Source organism: Salvelinus sp. IW2-2015, linkage group LG3, assembly GCF_002910315.2.
Source record: "Salvelinus sp. IW2-2015 linkage group LG3, ASM291031v2, whole genome shotgun sequence".
Taxonomy (NCBI): Eukaryota; Metazoa; Chordata; class Actinopteri; order Salmoniformes; family Salmonidae; genus Salvelinus; species Salvelinus sp. IW2-2015.
In genome coordinates, this window is record NC_036840.1 from 30,636,805 (window position 1) to 30,663,673 (window position 26,869).

The 26,869-nt window shown below is 41.7% G+C and overlaps 1 pseudogene; it reads right to left on the minus strand.

The window, feature by feature from the left end:
- Nucleotides 1-208: 208 nt before the first annotated feature.
- The window catches only part of LOC139023383 (uncharacterized), a 46,791-nt pseudogene continuing 20,130 nt past the window's right edge, over nt 209-26,869 (minus strand).

Consider the following 26,869-nt stretch of genomic DNA (forward strand, 5'->3'; position numbering starts at 1 on the left):
GCTCAGGCGAAGAAGATTAATTGAAAATGCGGAGCCGCCACCTCCCTCTTATGAACTGACCTGCAGTGGAATAAGCCAACCCCCCTCGTCGCCAGGCCCGTCCCCTGGCCTAAACCGGCCTCCCCGCTACTCCAACAGCTTGAACACGCCTGGGCACTGCTTTACAAAAGGCCTCAGCAGAGGAGGAACTATTAATCTCTCCAAAGCCTCAAGAGAGAGCCGCTGGTAGGGCCGCTGTGAGGCCCCTGGGGCCACTGACAGAGCTTAGAGCCCAGAGCTCCACAGTGGGGACCACTGGGTCTTCGTTTGGCCCCTGATCAAACAGACTGGGACAGGACAAGGGCACACGACTATGTACCTGTGCCATTTGGCAGATGGATGTCACTGTGTCTGCCAGGGATGAGCCATGCCCTAGAGAGACTGGGCATAGGTGGCATAATGCAGAGGGTTGGTTGTGGGGATTCGGAAAGGCAGGGATCTGGCTCTCTGAGACACTTTGACCCCAACAAGGTAGTGCAGCTTAAAATATAATTAAAAACTATTGAGAGAAAAAAGTCTAACACCAGGTAAGTCTCTGCAGGTGTCACCTTGCAAATACAGATATTGTGATTCCTGGCCATAGCCAACTTCTGCTTGTAATGAAACCCCATATATCAGTCACATCAATCATAATTACAGTAGTCTACACCTGGTCAGGACATGGACACACGACTTTTCAACTGTACACATCTGGGGCTGGACACCTATTTCACACCTTCTGACTTAAGTCTATTCAATTTATGGTGGCTGCAAACCGGAAATGCTGCTCAGAACAGCTCATTCTCTTCCTGGTAAGGAGTTCCCGTATTCTGTATGTGCTATGTGGATTAGGGGATGAGAGAACGCCACAGACTGTGAAATTGCAAGATTTTTATCAGGGTTGCAGCTGTGCTCAATCCTCAGCCTTAATCCTGCCAGGGCACAGAGAAACAACCCAAGTGGGAGTCACAGGAAAGTATCTGTGTGTGTGTGTAAGAGGGGGAAGGGTGGTCACCAATGGGGAAAACTCCAAATACTTGCTCCTGCAGAGTTGCTTGAGTGCCCTTCTCTATTAAATGCCAGGAGAGTTCTACCTCAATCGGACTCAACTGTTTAAATAAAGGATGAATCAAATACAATTTAATGAAGTTAAGTACGATAGATCATTTTCAATGAGTGTCTACAAAGTCATAATGAAAGCTTTTCAATCATTTCTGCTGCAGAGGAAATCTATCAAGGTCAGATAAAAAAATTAAAAAAAAAAAAAACGTGAGCTATCTTAACAGCTTGAATCAGAGCATCTTGAGCCAAGCAGCATAGATCTATAGAATGACAGTTGTAAGGTCTGCTGTATCTACAACTCCTAACGCTTTTGGGGAAGTATATCTTGTTGTGTAGTTATCAACAGTTTGGCAGCAAACCAACTTTAAACTCACCTTGAAAAACAGAGAAGTCAATTCTCACAAAAATTCTCACCCAGGGAAATGAGAGATGTCATTCATAAATTAATTGCATTTATGCTAAAGTGATGGCCAAAGATTTGATGAAAACACATTTTTATTATTCGTAAAAAAAAAAAAAATTATACGTTTTATGTTGACAACACAAACTAACCTTCTCCTGTAAAAAGCTCCCTCTCTCCTAACTGTGCGGCATGATACATTTATGCATGATCAACCATGACCATGGTCTAACTCCACCACCACCATGCCCTGACAGGGAAGACAGAAGGAACTATGCTCAGCAGGTGACAGACAAACATATGTCTCTGATGCCACGGGGTCTTGCAGCCTGGGCTGGATCATCTCCAAAGGCTAACTGGCAGGACCAAGTAGGAAGGATGGGCTTTAATGCATATTATTCGCAAAGAGCATGGTCGATCACGAGAATGGCACCCAGCGTGTACCCAGCTGCTTGGTTGGCAAACAGCTCCGACTGATGCCAGGGTTTCTAGACAAGGGAATCTGGTTCAGCAGACAACCGTTGTGGAACGTTGTATTAGACATACCATGAATAGAATATGTGATTCCTTATTCTACATATTAAAAGGGGAATGTTTGTTCTACAGATTATATTTCTATGTGAACATTACACATTGTACCCTGCTGATTGCGGCCCAAGCCAGGGGTTTGTGTTTAACCCTGTATTAATTAAAATTCCCTACAAAAGACTATACATTCTTTGCAACAAGCCATTTTCCCTTTTAGTTAGACCCATTCCGGCTGCTGTATTGTACCGCTGTGTCAATGAACCAGTGCTTTGGTACGACAACATCAGTTTTTTCAATAGTCACCATCTCCAATAAGAACAAAATCCTTAAAACCCTGTATGGCTTCCATGTTTATCATTATGCACCCCAAACATTCACCACCTTAATTAACATGAATTAAAAAATCTTCCATCATAGACTTGTACAAGTGACTAACCTGTAAATCACTGCTTTGTGATGCTGCCCTCTGGCTGCAGATGCCTGTACTGCAAGGAGCTGAACATGCACATGGTGATGTTTCCCCTATGTACAGATCTTGGATCAGCTTCCCCTCCCCCAATCCAATCCTTAACCATTAGTGGGGGAAATTCTAAACTGACCCAAGATCATAGTCTAGGGACAACTTCGTCCCACTCACCATAAACTGATAAGAGAAACAGACCTCTTGAGAACCCTTCGGTCTATAATGTCGACAGTCTACTGTACATGTTTTTTTCCCAAATCCAGTCTTCCAGTCCTCACCTGATTCAACTCATTGAGGGCTTGATGATTAGTTGATTCTGGTGTACTCGTCTGGGGCCACAACAGAAATACGTGAAGTACGTCACTTATGACTGTTGCCTATTTCTGCATTAATCTGTTTTTTGTTCAACCTGCATGTGAGTAGTAGAACCAGATTATATGGCTTAAAGGCCAACTTAGTGATAAGAACACTCACATTTTTTATCATTCAAACTGGTATGCATTGGGTCTTGAAGAATATCACTTAGACATGCCTCAAGATTTGGCATGGGTACCCAGATCCTCAAAAGGTTCTACAGCTGCACCATCAAGAGCATCCTCTTTTCTCTGTATACATCAATGATGTCGCTCTTGCTGCTGGTGATTCTCTGATCCACCTCTACGCAGACGATACCATTCTGTATACTTCTGGCCCTTCTTTGGAAACTGTATTAACTAACCTCCAGATGAGCTTCAATGCCATACAACTCTCCTTCCGTGGCCTCCAACTGCTCTTAAATGCAAGTAAAACTAAATGCATGCTCTTCAACCGATCACTGCCCGCACCTGCCCGCCCGTCCAGCATCACTACTCTGGACGGTTCTGACTTAGAAAATGTGGACAATTACAAATACCTAGGTGTCTGGTTAGACTGTAAACTCTCCTTCCAGACTCACATTAAGCATCTCCAATCCAAAATTAAATCTAGAATCGGCTTCCTATTTCGCAACAAAGCATCCTTCATTCATGCTGCCAAACATACCCTCGTAAAACTGACTATCCTACCGATCCTTGACTTTGGCGATGTCATTTACAAAATAGCCTGCAAAACTCTACTCAGCAAATTGGATGCAGTCTATCACAGTGCCATCCTTTTTTTCACCAAAGCCCCATATACTACCAACCACTGTGACCTGTATGCTCTCGTTGGCTGGCCCTCACTTCATATTCTTCGCCAAACCCACTGGCTCCAGGTCATCTATAAGTCTTTACTAGGTAAAGCCCCGCCTTATCTCAGCTCACTGGTCACCATAGCAGCACCCACCCGTAGCACGTGCTCCAGCAGGTATATTTCACTGGTCACCCCCAAAGCTTATTCCTCCTTTGGCTGCCTTTCCTTCCAGGTCTCTGCTGCCAATGACTGCAATGAATTGCAAAAATCACTGAAGCTGGAGACTCATATCTCCCTCACTAACTTTAAGCATCAGCTGTCAGAGCAGCTCACAGATCATTGCACCTGTACATAGCTCATCTGTAAATAGCCCATCCAACTACCTCATCCCCATATTGTCATTTATTTTTTTACTCCTTTGCACCCCAGCATCTCTACTTGCACATTCATCTTCTGCACATCTATCACTCCAGTGTTTAATTGCTAAATTGTAATTACTTCGCCACTACTGCCTATTTATTGCTTTACCTCCCTTATCTTACCTCATTTGCACACACTGTATATAGATTCTTTCTATTGTGTTATTGACTGTACGTTTGTTTACTCCATGTGTAACTCTGTGTTGTTGTTTGTGTCGCACTGCTTTGCTTTATCTTGGCCAGGTCGCAGTTGTAAATGAGAACTTGTTCTCAACTGGCCTACCTAGTTAAATACAGGTGCTGCTTGTGCAACGTCCTTTCGCTGGGTCTACTTTTAAAATCCATCTACAAACAAAAATTATACAACAGTTATACCAATGATTAAACAAGCAAACTTCTCAAAGCAGCTAGGAAATGATACAATGTTCTTGTTTGATGGGACCTATAAGAGTATGGAAAGCCATAGAGTTAATATAAAGCATTTTTAAGCAATAAGGCACGGGGGGTGTGGTATATGGCCAAGGGCTGTTCTTAGGTACGACTAGGGTTGGTAGACCTTCACTTGAACTCTGTTGAACTCTGCATCCAGCAAATGAGTAGATAAAGCATGTCTGGTAGGAGGGGTGTATGCTGGGCGAAGAACATTCAGAAATCTCTTCCAATACACATTGCCTGTGAGCATCAGAGGTGAACCAGTTGCGTACACAGCTCGAGCAAGACATTCATCAGAATTTCTCTGACTACGTTCCTCCATTGAGTTAAAAAAAAATCTGATTCATTAGCTGTTGCTATCGATAAGGTGTCTGATTCATAGTTTTCACCTCGAATAGAAGTAGAGGGACTTTTTCCAGAGGTTGCTTGTTGTAAGCTCTGAGGGAATTTTATGCACTTGGCCAGATGATTCTGCTTCTTGTTGCATTCTTCACATATGATTTGCCACAGTATTTGCAAATGTACACAGCTTTTCCTTCTACATTAGCTGCAGTGAAATGTCTTCACACATCAGATAGTGCCCGTGGCATTTTCCTGTAAAGATTAGAAGAAAGTGAGTAATAAAAGATTTAGATGCACTATTGTAAAGTGGCTGTTCCACTGGATGTCATAAGGTGACTGCACCAATTTGTAAGTCGCTCTGGATAAGAGCGTCTGCTAAATGACTTAAATGTAATGTAAATGTAAGAGAAAGAGGGTCGTTGAGGCACTACAGTACAGTAACTGTACTGCATGTGGCTCTCTACCCTCTTTCTGCAATGTCACTTTCACACCACTTTAATGACAGAGAAGTTAGACTTATATTAAGGAATGTAAGAATTCCCTCTGCCAAGATTGTCATTTGTAGACTAATCACCATCATCAAGATGAGCTGTGGGAATTACAACTACAAAACTCTTTACGTTACAAAGGGTGCTGTCATTTGATGTGTGCCCAATGGGACTACAACTAGAAGGGTAATTAGGACTTCAATCTTCTGCATAACGTTTAGAAACATCTCTATATTGCGGCCTTATTGGCTCTGGCATAATATTGTAATAGGTCACAAACAGTTAACTAGCTAGCTGGCCAACTAGCTTACTTAAACAACAGTTTGTGTCAATTATATGAAGTCCCTTGATGTTAGCTGTGACTGCTTACAGTATGTCAAATGTAAGCACATTGTTAAAAGTCACGGTAATGATCATATGTAAACTCAGTAAAAAAAGAAACATCCTCTCACTGTCAACTGCGTTTATTTTCAGCAAACTTAACATGTTAAATCTTATGTTCATACAAATATTTACACAACTGAGACAAACTGAACAAGTTCCACAGACATGTGACTAACAGAAATGGAATGTGTCCCTGAACAAAGGGTTGGTCAAAATCAAAAGTAACAGTCAGTATCTGGTGTGGCCACCAGCTGCATTAAGTACTGCAGTGCATCTCCTCCTCATGGACTGCACCAGATTTAACCAGTTCTTGCCGTGAGATGTTACCCATTCTTCCACCAAGGCACCTGCAAGTTCCAGGACATTTCTGGGGGATTGGCCCTAGCCCTCACCCTCCGATCCAAACAGGTCCCAGAAGTGCTCAATGGGATTGAGATCTGGGCTCTTCGCTGGCCATGGCAGAACACTGACATTCCTGTCTTGCAGGAAATCATGCACAGAACGAGCAGTATGGCTGGTGCATTGTCATGCTGGAGGGTCATGTCAGGATGAGCCTGCAGGAAGGGTACCACATGAGGGAGGAGGATGTCTTCCTGTAACACACAGCGATGGTGGGTTTGTGATGTCTAGTGAGGACCTGCCTTAACAGAGCCTACAGCCCTCAGTCCAGCCTCTCTCAGCCTATTGCGGACAGTCTGAGCACTGATGGAGTGATTGTGCGTTCCTGTGTAACTTGGCAGTTGTTGTAGCCATCCTGTACCTGTCCCGCAGGTGTTTTATTTATTTTATTTGACCTTCATTTTACTAGGCAAGTCAGTTAAGAAAAAATTCTTATTTTCAATGACAGTGGGTTAACTGCCTCAGGGCAGAATGACAGATTTCTACCTTGTCAGCTCAGGAATTCGATCTTGCAACCTTCCGGTTACTAGTAAATGTAGTCCAACACTCTAACCACTACCACTGCCGCCCCAGTGGTGTGATGTTTGGATGTACTGATCCTGTGCAGGTGATGTTACATCTGGTCTGCCACTCGCGAGGACGATCAGCTGTTCGTCCTGTCTCCCTGTAGCGCTGTCTTAGGCGTCTCACAGTACGGACATTGCAATTTTTGCCCTGGCCACATCTGCAGCCCTCATGTCTCCTTGCAACATGCATAAGGCATGTTCACGCAGATGAGCAAGGACCCTGGGCATCTTTCTTTTTGTGTTTTTCAGAGTCAGTAGAAAGGCCTCTTTAGTGTCCTAAGTTTTCATAACTGTGACCTTAATTGCCTACTGTCTGTAAGCTGTTAGTGTCTTAACGACCGTTCCACATGTGCATGTTCATTAATTGTTTATGGTTCATTGAACAAGCATGGGAACAGTGTTTAAACCCTTTACAATGAAGATCTGTGAAGTTATTTGGATTTTTACGAATATCTTTGAAAGACAGGGTCCTGAAAAAGGTTTAGTAGGCTACAGTATGTCTCTCCCAAATGTGGAATTGTGATAGCCATTTATCCTGCATCAACAAAAATTATTTAGAATGTTAACGTAGACACTTGTTAACGTAGACACTTTGGCAATGTCCTCTCAGTTGTTGATGATGCTCGCCCTCAGCTGGCATAGTTTCTCCTGTGGAGTTACAATCCATTAGATAGAGGAACAATCCATTAGATACAGCAGCCAATCCATTAGATACAGCAACCAATCCATTAGATACAGCAGCCAATCCATTAGATACAGCAACCAATCCATTAGATACAGCAGCCAATCCATTAGATACAGCAGCCAATCCATTAGATACAGCAGCCAATCCATTAGATACAGCAACCAATCCATTAGATACAGCAACCAATCCATTAGATACAGCAGCCAATCCATTAGATACAGCAGCCAATCCATTAGATACAGCAACCAATCATTAGATACAGCAACCATCCATTAGATACAGCAGCCAATCCATTAGATACAGCAACCAATCATTGATACAGCAACCAATCCATTAGATACAGCAGCCAATCCATTAGATACAGCAAGCCAATCCATTAGATACAGCAGCCAATCCATTAGATAACAGCCACCATCCATTAGATACAGCAACCAATCCATTAGATACAGCAGCCAAATCCATTAGATACAGCAGCCAATCCATTAGATACAGCACCAATCCATTAGATACAGCAGCCAATCCATATTAGATACAGCAACCAAATCCATTAGATACACAGCAACCAATCCATTTAGATAACCGCAACCAATCCATTAGATACAGCAACCAATCCATTAGATACAGCAACCAATCCATTAGATACAGCAACCAATCCATTAGATACAGCAACCACACCAAGGCAAAATGCACAACGTACTTATGGATGAGTACTGTTCAAAGCCCACCTGTCCTGCACACAGTTCCTTATTTGAGCCCTATGAGGCACGCCTACATTGGGAAGAGATGTCTTGAATTCTACTGTTGTTGATGTCTGTGAGCAGGAAGTTTCCCGCTGTGCATGATGGTCAGATTATTGAGTCTACATTTAAGGTTGAGCAGAAACAGCAGACTAACTTCCCCACATTATTACCTGTTGACTAGAGTCCATTCCCGTCTGTACCCTCTGCCAGTCACTGAACCTCTCCAGAGGCTCGTCCATACTGAGAGACCCTCTCTTCACCTTCTCCTGTAGCTCACTCAGCAGATCCATCCCAAGCGGCTGGTTGGGCACAAACATGTTATACATGGAGGAGATGCTGTCTCACCCACGCGCTATAGAATAACAGAGTGAAAAGGAGACTAAAATCAATCCCTTTCCACCGGGTGTTCAGTAGCAAATCATTTTCCGGTTTGACAGAACTTGCCAATAGACTATGGAGTGATAAATCATTTTAATGGCAGTAATACTGCTCTATATACTTAGCATCACTGACCTACTGTTTTCACCCATAAATGCAGACCTACAGGAATATACCTTATGGCTGTTGTCTGGCCTTACCTTGCCTAGTGGCTAGAGAATATAGTGTTTCAGCATTGCCCTGTGGCATTTTCTTCTGGAACACTAAAAAAACACATACTGCTAGACACAATCCAGACATGACACTACAAATACTGATGCTGTGTTTTTCCCCTAATAAGTCTATTTCACACCATTCACAAGATGGCGCCATTCCACAGGAATAGCACAGAGGTAGGCTAATGTACACAAATAGGCAGGATAAGTGAATGTATGGAAAATTACTGATTTATTATGGTGAATATTAGTGAATTTCATTTTATTTGAGATAAGATGGCATTCATGCGAGGGCCGCTATGCATACAGATCCATGAAGCTGAATTGAATCAGATTGAAGGATACACTCGCTGAGGGAGGCACTAGGCTGTTGACAGGGGTGATGGTAATGGAGCCTCTTTATGGCTCTGGCCCAGTCATCCGCTCAGATTTCAACGCTTCATTTACCTCCTGTAGATACACCCACCCACTTGTGCACACAAGCATACCCACATGTACTGTACCCACTAACACACTCATAGGTTGAATCCAAAATGGTACCTATATAGTGCACTTCTTTAAAGAATAATATGTTGCCATTTTAGACAGACATTCTCTCATACACAAATGATCCTTCCTCCACATATGGACTACGATTGTCTTACTAGTCAGAACAGCAGATCAACTAAACTTATGTGCACTCAAGCATTAGGCAAAGTCCATAATCCTCCACTCCAACCCCCTCCAGTGTCTTTAAGTCAGGCCCATCACTGACACATTCACTAGAGGCAATGTGATCAGTATGCGGATGAAATTCTCCACTGTATTAATGTGTGGATATCTCTGGATCCCCCTACTCGCCCTCTCCCATGCTGTGTTGTCTCATGTCGGAGGATATGAACGATGGAAAACACATGTAATGACTGATGCTGGCTGACTTGGCCCGAGACTGGCTCAGATCGGTTGCAGATGGGAGGCCAGTAGTTGCGCATCTGTTATTGAGGCATTTGTAATGCAGTGTATTCTGCTTTAGCTGGGCTTCGGGTTCTATGGGCCGGGCTGAAAGCTCACAGAGAGGTGGCAGCTCACACAATAATGTCACATTCATTCCCAAGAGAAAGACTTTTGGGCCTTTTATACTGCAGAATGGTGGTAAGTGCTGGTCATGGAACTCCATGTTTTCAAGAGTCTTCAAATAGGACAGGTAACCCTATAGTTGAATGGAGGACCAGCCACTGCCTGACTCACTTACAGAAAAACACACAGACTGATTACCAAGCATTACATTTTCTACTGTCCAACCCCAACCAAGGTATCACATTTCCCACAAAGCACTGAGGGAGTTTAAGATCCAGTCCACGGTTCAAATGGAGGGCTAAGAATTGGAAAGAAAGGCATCGTTTTTTAGCAGAGAAAGAAAGAGAGAAATCAAGAACACAAATGATTTATAAACCCTTAACAATATGAGTCTCTTTCAGTAGCTTCATCCTCTTGTATTATTTACACAGCTGAAATTGAACATTTAAATATCACATGCCAGAGAATCTGAATATGTGTATTTGTAACAGTCAATTCTGTCTTTGTCATAGCGGCCCTCGCATGCTAGTTTCACATCTGCTACACATTCCCGTTTGTTGAGGAAATTTCCAGACTTTTCTCGAAATTTAGTGCATACCACCAGATACGTATCACCAGTCTAGGAGCCAACTAACCTTATTAAAAAAAACTATGTTGCATTACACTAGAGCCTGATTTTCTATCACTCATGCACAATGCTCACTAGTCACAGGCAGCATAAGCATACTAGCTGCCCAGGGGCATATTCAGTAGGGCACAATGTAGCAACATGTTTTTAAATGGAAAAGGACAACGACCGTTCTCAATGACCATTGGACAGGTTCATGTAGGACCTTCTCCATCTCGCTTTGTTTTCTCCTGTTTCGTGCCTATTGAACACAACACAGCTTGCACCGGCCTAGTCCTACCTTGAGCGATGAAGGGGGTGCTGTCTTTTTTGACAGACGGGTGATCTCGGGCGCTGGTGCTCGGTTAGCAATAACTACAGCAATGCTGGAGGTCAAGATGGTGTCGTACTGTTCATCATTTACGCCCAGCGGTGCGTACACATCCTCCTCCTCATCCTCCCCCAGCTCATCCCCCTCTCCCTGCTCCGGTCTCGGAGTGTCTTGAGCACTAGTATTCCATAGAAGGTATCAAATCAAATTGTACTCGTCACATGCTTCGTAAACAACAGGTGTTGACTAACAGTGAAATGCTTATTTACTGGCCCTTCCCAACAACGCAGAGAGAAATAAAATAGAGAAATAATAGAAAAGTAAAAGACACAATAAAATACTAAATGAGTAAGGACAACTTATATACACGGGGTACCAGAACCGAGTCGATGTGCAGGGGTACAAGTTAATTGAGGTAGATAATAAACAGTAGCCGCAGCGTATGTGATGAGTCAAAAAGGGTTCATGCAGACAATTGAGTAGTTAACCAAATAGCTACCCGGACTAACTATGTAGCAGTCTTATGGTAGCAGAGATAACAGTCTATGACTTGGGTGACTGGAGTCTGACAATTTTTAAGGCCTTCCTCTGACACCGCCTGGTATACAGTACCAGTCAAAAGTTTGGACACACCTACTCATTCAAGGGTTTTTCTTTATTTTTTATATTTTCTACATTGTAGAATACAATAAAAATACCCTCCGGTACTGGAGATCACTATGATCTATTGCAGGGGTATTCAACTCTTCCCCTACGAGGTTATGAGCCTGGGTCTGTTCTATCTGTATTCCATAGATTAGGGCCTAACTTATTTATTTCAAGTGACTGATTTCCTTATATGAATTGTAACTCAGTAAAATCTTTGAAATTGTTGCGTTTATATTTTTGTTCAGTGTAATTGCACCCACCTGGTGTTCCAGGTCTAAATCAGTCACTGATTAGAGGGGAACAATTAAAAAACGCAGTGGAACTGGCTTAGAGGTCCAGAGTTGAGTTTGAGGGATTTATTAAATTAACCATATGAAACACAAATAGTATGCACTGAGCAGATCAAACAATGCAATATATCGTTGACCATCGTTCCTCAACTCCTGCTGTGCACATCATTTTGTTGACACGGGTGTCGTCGCTGTCCTTGTCCACAGTGAACATATTCTCTAATGATAGACGATAAATAGACTGACTACTACATGGCCGGAATTACAACAAGTCTAAATGTCATGGAACTCCTTGTATAAAGACTCCTTGTTATGGAAAAACTGGAGGCAGTCTAGATTTCACTCACCTTCTTCGATAGAAGCTCCTTCATATTCTGCCCTGTTGACAGCAACATAGTACAATATGCATTTCCCGTCTGTTGCTTTATATGTCCTGATACATTATGAAATGCCATGCTTGTTTGATGAGAGATAAAACAAATATCCAAGGAGATTCAATACAGTAAATTGAACTGGAAATAAGAGGCTGTTGTACAAGGCCAATTGCAATACTGATCACGATGGGGTGTAGTCGTCACTAATAACATACTCAGTGCCAGGGGGGACATCAAGATAATCAAGTGATCACAGATAATCTACCCCTGTCCATTCAAACATATTATTTAGTGGGGATTCAAGGACTAGCGTTTGATAGGGGCTGACCGTTTTGACTTGGGTAACCAGCAGTGGTGGAAAAAGTACCCAATTGTCATACTTGAGTAAAAGTAAAGATCACTTTTACATTTTCTATTAAGTTAAATAGTAAAAGTGAAAGTCACCCAGTAAAATACTACATGAGTAAAAGTCTAAAAGTATTTGGTTTTAAATATACTTAAGTATCAAAAGTAAATGTAATTGCTAAAATATACTTAAGTATCAAATTCCTTGTATTAAGCAAATCTTTTTAATTTACGGATAGCCAGGTGCACACTCCAACATTCAGACGTAATTTACAAATGAAACATTTGTGTTTCGTGAGTCCGCCAGATCAGAGACAATAATGTTACTTTTTAATGGTACGTTCACAAACATATATTTTGATAAATAGAATTGAACGTTGTCTCATTATGGTAAGTGGTGAAATAAGTATAGCCAGTTACAACTGTAATGGCTTAGCAGATAATAAGAAAAGACGATCAGTATTTACCTGGTTAAAAGAAGGACTATAATATATATTGTTTACAGGAAACTCAATCAACAATTTTAGATGAAGTTTTGTGGAAAAAGGACGGGGGGGCGAAGTATATTTCTCCCATGGGCAAAGAAATTCAAAAGGGGTGATGGTTTTAATTATCAGTAATTTTGATCCAAATGTGCAAATTGTCCAAACAGATCATTAAGGTAGATGGATTATTTTAAATATGTTATTGGACAATAAACAGATATGGCTTATTAACAGATACGGTCCAAATAATGATGAACCAAGCTTCTTTGAAAATATATATAAGAATTGATCAACTCTAAAAGCAACACTAGACTATTATTATGGTGGGAGATTTTAATACAGTCTTAAATACCTGTTACGATCGATGAGGAAAATGGGTGAGGAGTCAGGCGCAGAGAGCAAAGGATACGGGGAAAAACCACACTTTAACGTCCAACCAGAAGTACAACTGGTAACGTCAAAACATTGGCGTAAAATCCACTCCACTACAGTACACACTGGAAATAATCCGGACAGTGAAAAACCCCATCAAACACGAAACACCTAATACAAAACAGAAGACAAGCCCGCACAAACAGAAGCGGGCTAAACGAACTTAAATAACACCACCCTAACAACCAAACAATGAACAGGTGAAAACAATTAGACAAAACCAAACGAAAAGGGAAAAAGGGATCGGTGGCAGCTAGTAGACCGGCGACGACGACCGCCGAGCGCCACCCGAACAGGAAGGGGAGCCACCTTCGGTAATGCTCGTTACAATACCTCTATGGACCAGAAAGGAAATCACACTACAAACTATTACCCTCAGGCACTTAGGGAAATCAAGAATGTCATGGATATATTGGAATTAGTGGATATATGGAGACTAAAATACCCTGACCTAGTGAGATATACATGGCGGAGGCGTAATCAAGCTAGTCGTCTTGAATACTTTCTTATGCCATTTTCTCTGGCACCAAAAGTTTAAAAAGTGTTGATAGGGGACAGAATGCGGTCGGATCATCACATAATTGGCATATATATTACTCTTACAGAATTTCCACGTGGGCGAGGATATTGGAAATTTAATCAAAGCCTACTAGATGATACATTGTTTAGAACTAGGACAGAAGAATTTATAACTGACTTTTTCAGACATATGTACAGAAGATCCCCGTATTGTATGGGACACTTTTAAATGTGCCTTTAGAGGCCATACAATTCAGTATTCATCTATAAAACAAAAGCAATTCAGATCAAAAGAGTCCATATTAACAAAGGAAATTGAATTACTAAGAGTACAGTTAGATAGCAACATAAACTGTACCATAGAGGCACAGAATAAGTTAGAGGAAAAACAAAAAGAAATGGAGGAACTTATTCAAGACTGGGGGGTGTTCTAATTTATTATTTTCTATGTGGGGTTCTAGGTTTATTTTCTATGTTGGTGAATTGTATGATTCCCAATTAGAGGCAGCTGGTAATCGTTGTCTCTAATTGGGGATCATATTTAAGTAGCGTTTGTGCCCACCTGTGTTTGTGGGATATTGTGTTTTGTGTTTTGAGTTTGTGCACGTAGCATTCTCGTTAGTCACGGTTCATTGTTTATTGTTTTTGTTTGCTAAGTTTCACTTTATAATAAATATGTGGAACTCTACATCCGCTGCGCCTTGGTCCGTCTCTACACACGACCGTGACAATAATAATGTAAAATTAACATCTGTACAGAAAGACTCCTGTGAAGGTCAAATTACAGAGGAGGAACTTCTTGATGCAATTAAAGCCTTTAAGGCTGGGTAAACTCCAGGGCTGAATGGCATACCAGTGGAAGTATACAAAACTTTTTTTGATATACTCAGAGGACCATTATTACCATGTTTTAACCACTCCTATATAAATGGTAGATTATCAGACACGCAACAAGACGGTCTGATATCATTATTACTGAAACAGGACCCAAGTGGTATATATAAAGATCGAGTCCATTTCAAAAATTGGAGACCTCTTACACTTCAGTGTTGTGATGCAAAAATCCTAGCAAAATTCTTGGCGCATAGAATTAAAAAAGTATTGTCAGATATTATTAATCCTAATCAGACAGGTTTTTTAGATGGACGATACATTGGAGATAATATAAGACAAGCACTGGAAACAATAGAACACTATGAAATAACGGGGACACCAGGCCTGGTTTTCATAGCTGATTTTGAAAAGGCTTTTGATAAAGTACGACTGGAGTTTATATATAAATGCCTAGAATATTTCAATTTTGGGGAATCTCTAATAAAATGGGTTAAAGTTATGTATAGTAACCCTAGGTGTAAAATAATAAATAATGGCTACATCTCAGAAAGTTTTAAACTATCTAGAAGAGTAAAACAAGGTTGTCCACTATCGGCATATCTATTTATTATTGCCATCGAAATGTTAGCTGTTAAAATTAGATCAAACAATAATATTAAGGGATTAGAAATCCGTGGCTTAAAAACTAAGGTGTCATTGTACGCTGATGATTCATGTTTTCTTTTAAAACCACAATTAGAATCTCTCCACGGCCTCATAGAGGATCCAGATACTTTTGCTATCCTCTCTGGATGAAAACCAAATTATGGTAAGTGTACTATATTACGTATTGGATCACTAAAAAATACACATTTTACATTGCCGTGTAGTTTACCAATTAAATGGTTTGACGGAGATGTGGACATGCTCGGTATACAAATCCCAAAAGAAAGAAATGATCTCACTCCAATACATTTTTATAGAAAGTTAGCAAAAATAGATTAGATCTTGCTACCATGGAAAGGAAAATACCTGTCTATTTCTGGAAAAATCACCCTGATAAACTCTTTAGTTATATCACAGTTTACCTATTTGCTTATGGTTTTGCCTACACCCAGAGACCTGCTTTTTAAATTATATGAACAAAAAAAAAATCTATTTTATTTGGAATAGTAAGCCAGACAAAATTAAAAGGGCCTATTTATATAACGAATATGAATTCGGAGGGCAGAAAGGATTAAGTTTAAAGAATTAGACCTCTCACTAAAGGCATCAGTCATACAAAAGTTATACTTAAATCCATAATGTTTCTCTAGTAAATTGGTAGGAATGTCTCATCCTATGTTCAAGTTTCCCTTTATTCAGATTACACCTGCTCACTTTCGGTTGTTTGAAAAGGAAATAATCTCCAAAATATTGTTATTTTTTAAACAGGCCTTAGAAAGTTGGTTGCAATTTCAGTTTAATCCACCTGAAAAGACAGAACAAATAATACAACAAATATTGTGGTTTGTAACGATCGTCTGTGGTGGTAGAAGGATCGGACCAAAGCGCAGCGTGGTAAGTGTTCATGATGATTTTTAATTCAAACTCAGAACACTAAACAAAACAATGAACAAACGAAACAGTACCGTGTGGCGACAAACACTGACACGGAAGACAAACACCCACAAACCAAAAGACAAAACAGGCTACCTAAATATGGTTCCCAATCAGAGACAATGACAAACACCTGCCTCTGATTGAGAACCATATCAGGCCAAACGACAAACCCAACATAGAAACTCAAAACATAGATAACCCACCCAACTCACACCCTGACCACACTAAAACAGAACGTGACATGGTTAAACTCAAATATACTAATTGATTAAAAAAAACATATTTTTCGAAGAAATGTTTAAAAAATGTATAATTGTTATGAATGATATCATAAATAGGACTGGTGGAGTTATGTCACACATGCAGCTAACACATATGGAAATGTCTGCTCTACCCAAAATTACAACCAACTAATTGCAGGATTACCACCAAAATGGAAGAGACATGTAGAAGGTGAAAAAAGAAAGGAACTTGTATGTCGGCCCTGTATTAAAGAACATAAATGGTTAAAGAAAAGTGTGATAAATAAAAACATATACCAATTTCATTTGAGGACCAAAACACTGACAGCTGTGCCATATAAACTGCAAAATAGTTGGGAAGAGATTTTCGATGTACCCATCCCATGGCACATGGTTTATGAATTGATACGCAAAACAACGCCGGATTCAAAACTTAGAAATGTTCAATTTAAATTACTATACAAAATTCTTGCAACCAACAGATTTTTATATATATGGGGGATACAATCTTCCCAGCTCTGCAGATTTTGCTGTGAGGAGGCAGAGTTATTAGATAATTTATTTTGGTATTGTCCATATGTAGCTTGTATTTGGTAACAGGTCTAGGAATGGCTGAAGAATTGCAACATTTGCCTAAAACTAACGCTGCAGATAGCAATACTGGGTAATTTGAAAAACCATAGTCAATCAATCAATAATATAATAATTATTTTAGCAAAAAAAAATATTTTTTATTTACAATCTGTAGAAGCTATGAGAATAGAAAGGTTCAGGACTTTTGTGAAGCATCACAGCACAGTTGAAAAATAAATGGCAAATAGAAATGGATGGATGGTGTTGAGAGATAGCTGGGAGGGGTTGAATGGAGCTGAAGGGTGGGACTAATAACAAGATAACCAATGTAAAACATACAGGGTCTGTAAACTGTATGTAGGTTCAGAAATGTTGTGAAATAGCACAGTTACAAATAGAAATCAAACTGGATGGATATCAGAAATAGAGGAAGGACTAAAAACAAACAAAATATAATTATTGTAAAATAGATTGTGTCTGTAAAATGTGTATAAGATGTATAAACTGAAGGTAGAAGCCTAAGTGTTATTGTTTATTAGTTTACTCCAATTGGGGGAAAGGTGGTAGGATTTGAAGGGAATAATAAAGGCATATTCGGGAAAAAAGTATGTATGTCTATATAGGTATGTGTATGTATATATATATATGCATATGTGTATTTATATGGATATACAGTGGGGAGAACAAGTATTTGATACACTGCCGATTTTGCAGGTTTTCCTACTTACAAAGCATGTAGAGGTCTGTAATTTTTATCATAGGTACACTTCAACTGTGAGAGACGGAATCTAAAACAAAAATCCAGAAAATCACATTGTATGATTTTTAAATAATTAATTTGCATTTTATTGCATGACATAAGTATTTGATCACCTACCAACCAGTAAGAATTCCGGCTCTCACAGACCTTGTTAGTTTCTTTAAGAAGCCCTCCTGTTCTCACTCATACCTGTATTAACTGCACCTGTTTGAACTCGTTACCTGTATAAAAGACACCTGTCCACACACAATCAAACAGATTCCAACCTCTCCATCAATGGCAAGACCAGAGAGGCTGTGTAAGGACATTTCAGGGATAAAATTGTAGACCTGCACAAGGCTGGATGGGCTACAGGACAATAGGCAAGCAGCTTTGGTGAGAAGGAAAAACTTTGGCGCATTATTAGAAAATGGAAGAAGTTCAAGATGACGGTCAATCACCCTCGCGTCTGGGGCTCCATGCAAGATTTCACCTCGTGGGGCATCAATGATCATGAGGAAGGTGAGGGATCAGCCCAGAACTACACGGCAGGGACCTGGGCTCAATGACCCGGAAGACGAGCTGGGTACGCACCGGCGAGTCTCAAGAGCAAAACCATTAGTAACACACTACGCCTCATGGATTAAAATCCTGCAGCGCACGCAGGTCCCCCTGCTTAAGCCAGGGGTGCATGTCAGAGCCTGTGCGATGTTTGCTCACATGACCATCTGGAGATCCAGAGGGAGGAAATGGAGGAATGTTTGCGAGTTGTCTGATGATGACAAAAATAGCAGCTTTTTGGTCTAATCCACTCGCCGTTTTGAAGGAAGAAGAAGTATGAGTACAACCCCAAGAACACCATCCAACCGTGAAGCATGGAGGGTGGGAAAAACATCATTCTTGGGGATGCTTTTCTGCAAAGGGACAGGACGACTGCACCGTAGTGAGAGGGAGGATGGATGGGGCCAGTTGTATCGCAGATCTTTGGCCCAACAACCTCCTTCCCTCAGTAAGGAGCATTAGAAGATGGGTCGTGGCTGGGGTCCTTCCAGCATACAACGATCCGAACGCACAGCCCATTGCAACTAAGGAGTTGGCCCGTAAGAAGGCATCTCAAGGTCCTGGAGCTGGCCTAGCCCAGTCTCCAGACCTGAACCCAATAGAAAATGCTTTGGAGGGAGCTGAAAGTCCGTATTGCCCAGCGACAGCCCCGAACCTGAAGGATCTGGAGAAGATCTGTAGGGAAGGAGTGGGCCAAAATCCCTGCTGCAGTCGTGTGCAAACCTCAGTCAAGAACTACAGGAAACGTATGATCTCTGTTAAGTGACAAACAAAGGTTGTCTGTACCAAATATAAAGTTCTGCTTTTCTGATGTATCAAATACTTATTGTATGCAATAAAATGCAAATTAATTACTTAAAAATCATACAATGTGATTTTCTGGATTTTTGTTTTAGATTCCGTCTCTCATAGTTGAAGTGTACCTATGATAAAAAATTACAGACCTCTACATGCTTTGTAAGTAGGAAAACCTGCAAAATCGGCAGTGTATCAAATACTTGTTCTCCCCACTGTATATATTTACAAAAAATATATATATGGGGGATTGAAAATGATGCAGACAATTACATTGATGGAGGCAACAATCTTTCCACAATATTAAGCTGATCCACCCTTTAATTGTTTTTTATTTTTTACTTTACACACTGGTAACCAGTAGAGATGCTATTGACGGAATGCATTGCAGACAAGATGCTTATTTTTCCAGCTAGCAACTTATCCTTTTTTTGTTCTCTCAAGGTAAGAATTGGGAAAAGCTCAGGCCTAGCTAATAATAATTAGGATGGGGGGAAAAAGTGTGTTAAAGTGTGTTAATTCAGTCATGTTTGACCTGAAATAAATGCACATCTTACACAGACCTACTGTAGCACAGCTGATTCAAATCAAATCAAATGTTATTAGTCACATGCGCCGAATACAACAGGTGTAGAGTGAAATGCTTACTTACAGTGAAATGCTTACTTACGAGCCCCTAACCAACAATAAAATACAAATAAGAAATAAAAGTAACAAGTAATTAAAGAGAAGCAGAAAAATAACAATAGTGAGACTATATACAGGGTGGTAACGGTACAGAGTCAATATGCGGGGGCACCAGTTAGTCGAGATAATTGAGGTAATATGTAAATGTAGGTAGAGTTATTAAAGTGATCACAACAGAGTAGCATCAGTGTAAAATATAGGGGGGCCCGTGCGGTAGCAGAGAGAACAGTCTATGACTAGGGTGGCTGGAGTCTGACAATTTTTAGGGCCTTCCTCTGACACCGCCTGGTATAGAGATCCTGGATGGCAGGAAGCTTGGCCCCAGTGATGTACTGGGCCGTTCGCACTACCCACTGTAGTGCCTTGCGGTTGGAGGCCGATCAGTTGCCATACCAGGCAGTGATGCAACCAGTCAGGATGCTCCCAATGGTGCAGCTGTAGAACCTTTTGAGGATCTGAGGACCCATACCAAATCTTTTCAGTCTCCTGGGGGGAATAGGTTTTGTTGTGCCCTCTTCACAACTCTCTTGGTGTGCTTGAACCATGTTAGTTTGTTGGTGATGTGGACACCAAGGAACTTGAAGCGCTCAACCTGCTCCACTACAGCCCTGTCGTTGAGAATGGGGGCATGCTCTGTCCTCTTTTTCCTGTATTCCTCAATCATCTCCTTTGTCTTAATCACGTTGAGGGAGAGGCTGTTGTCCTGGCACCACACGGCCAGGTCTCGGACCTCCTCCCTATAGGCTGTCTCGTCGTTGTCGATGATCAGGCCTACCCTTGTTGTGCCATCGGCAAACTTAGTGATGGTGTTGGAGTCGTGCCTGGCCCTGCAGTCATGAGTGTACAGGGAGTAAAGGAGGGGACTGAGCATGCACCCCTGAGGAGCCCCTGTGTTGAGAATCAGCGTGGCGGATGTGTTGTTACCTACCCTTACCACCTGGGGGCGGCCCGTCAGGAAGTTCAGGATCCAGTTGCAGAGGGAGGTGTTGAGTCCCAGGGTCCTTTAGCTTATTGATGAGCTTTGAGGGCACTGAAACTACGCTGACTACGCTGAGCTGTATTCAATGAATAGCATTCTCACATAGGTTTTCCTTTTGTCCAGGTGGGAAAGGGCAGTGCGGAGTGCAATAGAGATGGCATCATCTGTGGATCTGTTAGGGCGGTATGCAAATTGGAGTGGGTCTAGGGTTTCTGGGATAATGGTGTTGATGTGAGCCATGACCAGCCTTTCAAAGCACTTCATGGTTACAGATGTGAGTGCTCCGTGTCGGTAGTCATTTAGGCAGGTTACCTTAGTGTTCTTGGCCACAGGGACTATGGTGGTCTGCTTAAAACATGTTGGTATAACAGACTCGGACAGGGAGAGGTTGAAAATGTCAGTGAAGACACTTGCCAGTTGGTCAGCGCATGCTCGGAGTACACGTCCTGGTAATCCGTCTGGCCCTGCGGCCTTGTGAATGTTGACCTGTTTAAAGGTCTTACTCACATCGGCTGCGGAGAGCGTGATCACGCAGTCTTCCGGAACAGCTGGTGCGCTCATGCATTTTTCAGTGTTATTTGACTCGAGCATAGAAGTAGTTTAGCTCGTCTGGTAGGCTCGTGTCACTGGGCAGCTCTCGGCTGTGCTTCTCTTTGTAGTCTGTAATGGTTTGCAAGCCCTGCCACATTCGACGAGCGTCAGAGCCAGTGTAGTATGATTCGATCTATGTCCTGTATTGATGCTTTGTCTGTTTGATGGTTCGTCGGATGGCATACCGGGATTTCTTATAAGCTTCCGGGTTAGAGTCCCGCTCCTTGAAAGCAGCAGCTCTTGCCTTTAGCTCAGTGCAGATGTTGCCTGCAATCCATGGCTTCTGGTTGGGGTATGTACGTACGGTCTCTGTGGGGACGACGTCATCGATGCACTTATTGATGAAGCCAATGACTGATGTGGAGTACTCCTCAATGCCATTGGAGGAATCCCGGAACATATTCCAGTCTGTGATAGCAAAACAGTCCTGTAGCTTAGCATCTGCTTCATCTGACCACTTTTTTATTGATCAAGTCACTGGTGGTTCCTGCTTTAATTTTTGCTTGTAAGCAGGAGGATAGAATTATGGTCAGATTTGCCAAATAGAGGGTGAGGGAGAGCTTTGTATGCGTCTCTGTGTGTGGAGTAAAGGTGGTCCAGAGTTTTTTCCCCCTCTGGTTGCACATTTAACATGCTGATAGAAATTTGGTAAGACCGATTTAAGTTTCCTGGCATTAAAGTCCCCGGCCACTATGAGAGCCGCCTCAGGGTGAGCGTTTTCCTGTTTGCTTATGGTGGAATACAACTCATTGAGTGCCGTCTTAGTGCCAGCCTCAGTCTGTGGTGGTATATAGACAGCTATGAAAAATACAGATGAGAACTCTCCAGGTAGATAGTGTGGTCTACAGCTTATCATGAGATACTCTACCTCAGGTGAGCAAAACCTTGAGACTTCCTTAGATATCGTGCACCAGCTGTTATTTACAAAAATACATAGTCCGCCACCCCTTGTCTTACCAGACGCCACAGTTCAAACAGTCAATGTCAATCCTGAGGAACATGACTGGTTAAAATTACTGGTTAAAATGTTGTGGCAATATTCTGAACCATACTAGTACCGATACAGAAATATGCATTTTAATGATTAACATGGAAACACATTTAAAAAAATGTATGTGCACTCAACTAAGCATTTTCCATGTGCTATTCCTAAGCAACACAGCCACTCCACCGCAATATTACACTTCTTGATATTGCATGTTATGTATTCTCTGTCATGAAAATGTTAGAGTAACAGGAAGACTTTGGTCCATTAACTAATATCTTATTTAGATGTGTTTTTGGAAAAGGCACTAGTGCCACCTGTTTGCAATCATGCCATCATTGCTTGTTGACTAGTGGAATTGCAGAGTATTTTGTATAAGATTTATAAAAATGTCCTTTACTACTATACACATCGTATTTAATTCACTTTAATAGATAATGTGTTAGAATTGCCTGTTGTACATAAGCTGAAATAACCAGTCATTTCCTAATGTAGACAGGGTATCATTCAAATCGTTTACAAATCATGGAGTTGGGATGCATCTCACTGTCTCTGGACTTTATTCAAATAAGTTTGCATGCAAATGCAACAAAGATCCAATGGCAGGGAAAAAACTATACTTAAACTGCAATTTGACAGTCAACATGGTACCAATCAGTGGAGTGCATGGAGGATGTGTGTTTAAATCCTTTTAAATTATTACCCATTCCTCTGTAGGACTGATCTATGACCACAAGTAAATACAATCAGTGGGCCATTCCTTTCTCTTTCTTCTTAAATATGTTTTAAAAAACGGAAGTCATTTGGCAGACACTCTTATCCAAAGCGCCCCTTACTCTAACCTACCACTCAGACACAAATGCATTGACTGGAAAGAATCTCCTCGCCGTTTACTAGGACTTTCTAGGGAGTTTTTCCTAGCCACAGTGCTTCTACACCTGCATTGCTTGCTGTTTGGGGTTTTAGGCTGGGTTTCTGTACAGCACTTTGTGACATCAGCTGATGTAAGAAGGGCTTTATAAATACATTTGATTGACTGGGCCAGATTTCCCTCCATAGTAGAGTCCCCTTTCTTGTGCATGCGTAACCAACCGGGTTTCAAACTCAGATATTCTGCACGCCACGAGTCTGTCAGGCCGCTGAGTTAAAAGACGTTTGCACATTACACAAGCGTGGTTCCTGGAACCACCTCAGTTACACTTTGGCAATTTCATCTCAGAAATAAAAGAAAATAGCAACTAGAAACACATGGTTTCATTTAGGAAGAAGGCCTCGATAAAGGATACCATTAAACTGAGATCACATTATAATATTACAATTAGAAAGTCGTTGGAGCTACTAACATAATCTGTCTTTAAAATAGGTAGATCTTCTATGCTAATGTTTCTTTCTCCTGTCCCTAACTGGCACAGATTTCCCCTGTGGAGCAGTTCACAGCTCATTACCATTGGAGAAGTGTGGTGCCTTGGAGACCAGTGGTGGCAGATCAACGGTGATATTGTAGTTAAGTAGGCTGTGTGAGTGATACGGCTGCATTCAGGAGCAGAGGGGCCATTCGTCTTGACTGTATTGACAGAGAGCCACTACACTGTTCCCCCAAAGCACTCATAACCTGATTAATTGGCCGGGAGAGGGGCTGACACATGGCTAACTGTAATGAAACCACCATACTACCTGAGTTTAGTCTACCCCATAACAGCCCTGGGAGTCAGCTGAAATGCACTGACCTTTTTACTTAAAATTACCTGAAATGTGTCATTCTAGGCTACATCAAAATAACGGTATTATGTTATATTATGATTGACAATTTGATTACACTGAGTGTACAAAACATTAAGAACACGTTCCTAATATTGAGTTGCGAGGAAAGGAAACATCCATTCTTGCTGGTGCGTAAAAATTCTGCAAAAACATGGCCGCCAGCAGAATTCCGGGTATTCCCAAGGAAGTGACCTCTGTTGGACACCCATGCCTTGCTCTTCCTCAGTCTCTCCTGTCAGTTTTCCTAAAACTCAAAGACACCAGAGAGTTTTTTGCCTGGAACAATCCCATCCGGGTGATCAGCCTTGGCTCCATCTGCAATCTCTCGCAATTAGCGGCATTGCCAGAGGATAAATTCATTCTGAGCAGCTGTCGAGTGTCTAAGTCTCCCACTGGGGAATCCCCTGCTCTTTGGAGATATGGAGAGAAGCAGCTAGGCTCCTGGAGGGAAACTGTTTTTTGACAAGACTAGTGTTGGTAGACAAGGATAAAGGCTAGGGTAGGCAGAGGGCAAGGCTGTTTTCTCTTACTATTACAGTTCAGAAGAGGATGGAAATGTACAGTTTCAATGAACCACTACTATGCTGGTGTACTGTAATTTTATCCCTGTTATACTTGTCGTTTTAAAAAGGATATATCCGGGAAGGCACATATGGTGTGGATACGGTTGGGCCTAGGTTGGGTCCCTGGTTGCTACTCACTGAGCTTCTAAACACAGACCCATCTATAGCTCTCATTTTGGTTTTTCTGTTTGCTTCTTGCATGGTGGTATTACTGGCAAGGGCTTCATTATTGTGCTGAGAATGAGAGTGAATGAATATTATATATATTTTTCAATATCAACAATGGATTTGCTATACAAATACTGTAGATCCCAATAGACCTTTTGAGGAGAGGCTTTAGTGAAAATGCTGCATCTCTTTATCGTTTAAGATCTTGCACCATTGGGGTACCTACCTCCAGACAGCGCAGCATATTCTAAATGATTTGCTGTCTTCACTGACTAATGGGATTTGCATTGTGGAAAGCAGGCAACATTATGGCACATTCATCTGCTCTGGGTTTAGCTAATGGATATACAGATACACATTCGTAGCCTACCTATCACATTTGGATTGTATGTCATTAGTGAGTAAACTGCGAACGCCCTGCACCTCCCTGTCCTTTCATATCGCTGGGAGATAGCGGGGTGAGACTCTCACCATATTAACATAAGAAAAACATCTATATTTTGCAAGAAATCTCACATTAGGCATCGCATAATGGTCCTAATGTATGCTGACGACCCACACTACTCTCCCCAAAACCATTGTGACTGCATGAACAAACACAGACCTCTTGAACGTCCATGGGGGTGTTGCAACACCCCCGTGGGGAACTCGTATAAAGGCAACGCGGTGACAGATTAGAAGAGATGAGAGGGGGAGGAAAAGGGTGAACGGGAGGTGCATGCTTTACCGTATTGCCCCTGGTGTCACATTCTGACCTTTATTTCCTTTGTTTTGTCTTTATTTAGTATGGTCAGGGCGTGAGTTGGGGTGGGCAGTCTATGTTTGTTTTTCTATGTTTTGCTATTTCTGTGTTTGGCCTGATATGGTTCTCAATCAGAGGCAGGTGTTTTGTGTTAGCTCTGATTAGGAACCATATTTAGGTAGCCTGTTTTGTGTTGGGTTTTGTGGGTGGTTGTTTTCAGTCTTCGTGTGTCTGCACCAGCAGAACTGTTTCGGTTTTTCACATTTGTTGTTTTTTGTATTTTGAGTGTTCACTTTTATTAAATCAAGATGAACAATTACCACGCTGCACATTGGTCCTCCGATCCTTCTAATTTCTCCTCCTCAGACGAGGAGGAAGACGAAAGCCGTTACACCTGGTCATAGACATGGGTAATGGAAAGAGGTGGCGTGGTCGGGGGATGGAGAAATTGAGATATATCGGCTGTCCTGGAGAATGAGGAGAACCTGGTGACTCAATACTCTTAAGGCTTCCACCAGCCTTCTTCCTCCCACTTCCACCATGTTTATTATTTATGGAGTATCTCTGTACGCTGTACCACATCTGCTTAAGTACATTCCTGAGAACACAGCTGTCTTTGTTGTTCAGCTTCTTGACATACAGGGTTTCAGAAGCTCTTCCAGTAAGCGTTGACAGATTCTTTTTTGTTATGAAAATGGCTGTTGTTAGGAAGAGAAACCCTAAATGTGGGCTGCGGACACTTCAGAGCCACTAGCTACTTTCAAAGTGAATAAATCATTAAATAATTTTGTAATCATTCAGATGTGTTGATGAGAATGTAATGACTCCTGGTCCTGGAAATGCAGGGTACCCATTGTACTACATTGTCCATGCAGGACAGTAACGGCACTGTACAGTACACAAAATGTTACAACCCCTTCATGTTTTAGCAGAGCTGAGGAGATCTGGGCCTGTATTCCCAAAGCATCTCAGAGTAGAGCGCTGATATAGGATCAGTTTTGCCTTTTAGATCCCAATAAATAAGGTTACATGGACAGGGGGGACCTAAACCTAGATCAGCACTCCTACTCTGAGACATGCACTAACCAGTGTCTGCTGCAACAGGGCATAGACCTCAGCGTGATCATGATGTTGGGCGATCTCAACGGGCATCTGACATTGGCGGTTAGCGGTGCGTAAAGCTCTCTGCCCCTGGACATTGTGGCAACACACTGGAGACATCCTGAAACCCGTTCTGGGCAGCAAAGTGAAGAAGTGACGATATGTCCTCTAGGTGCAACTCTAGTAATGGTGGGAGATTTTTGGGGTGGGTT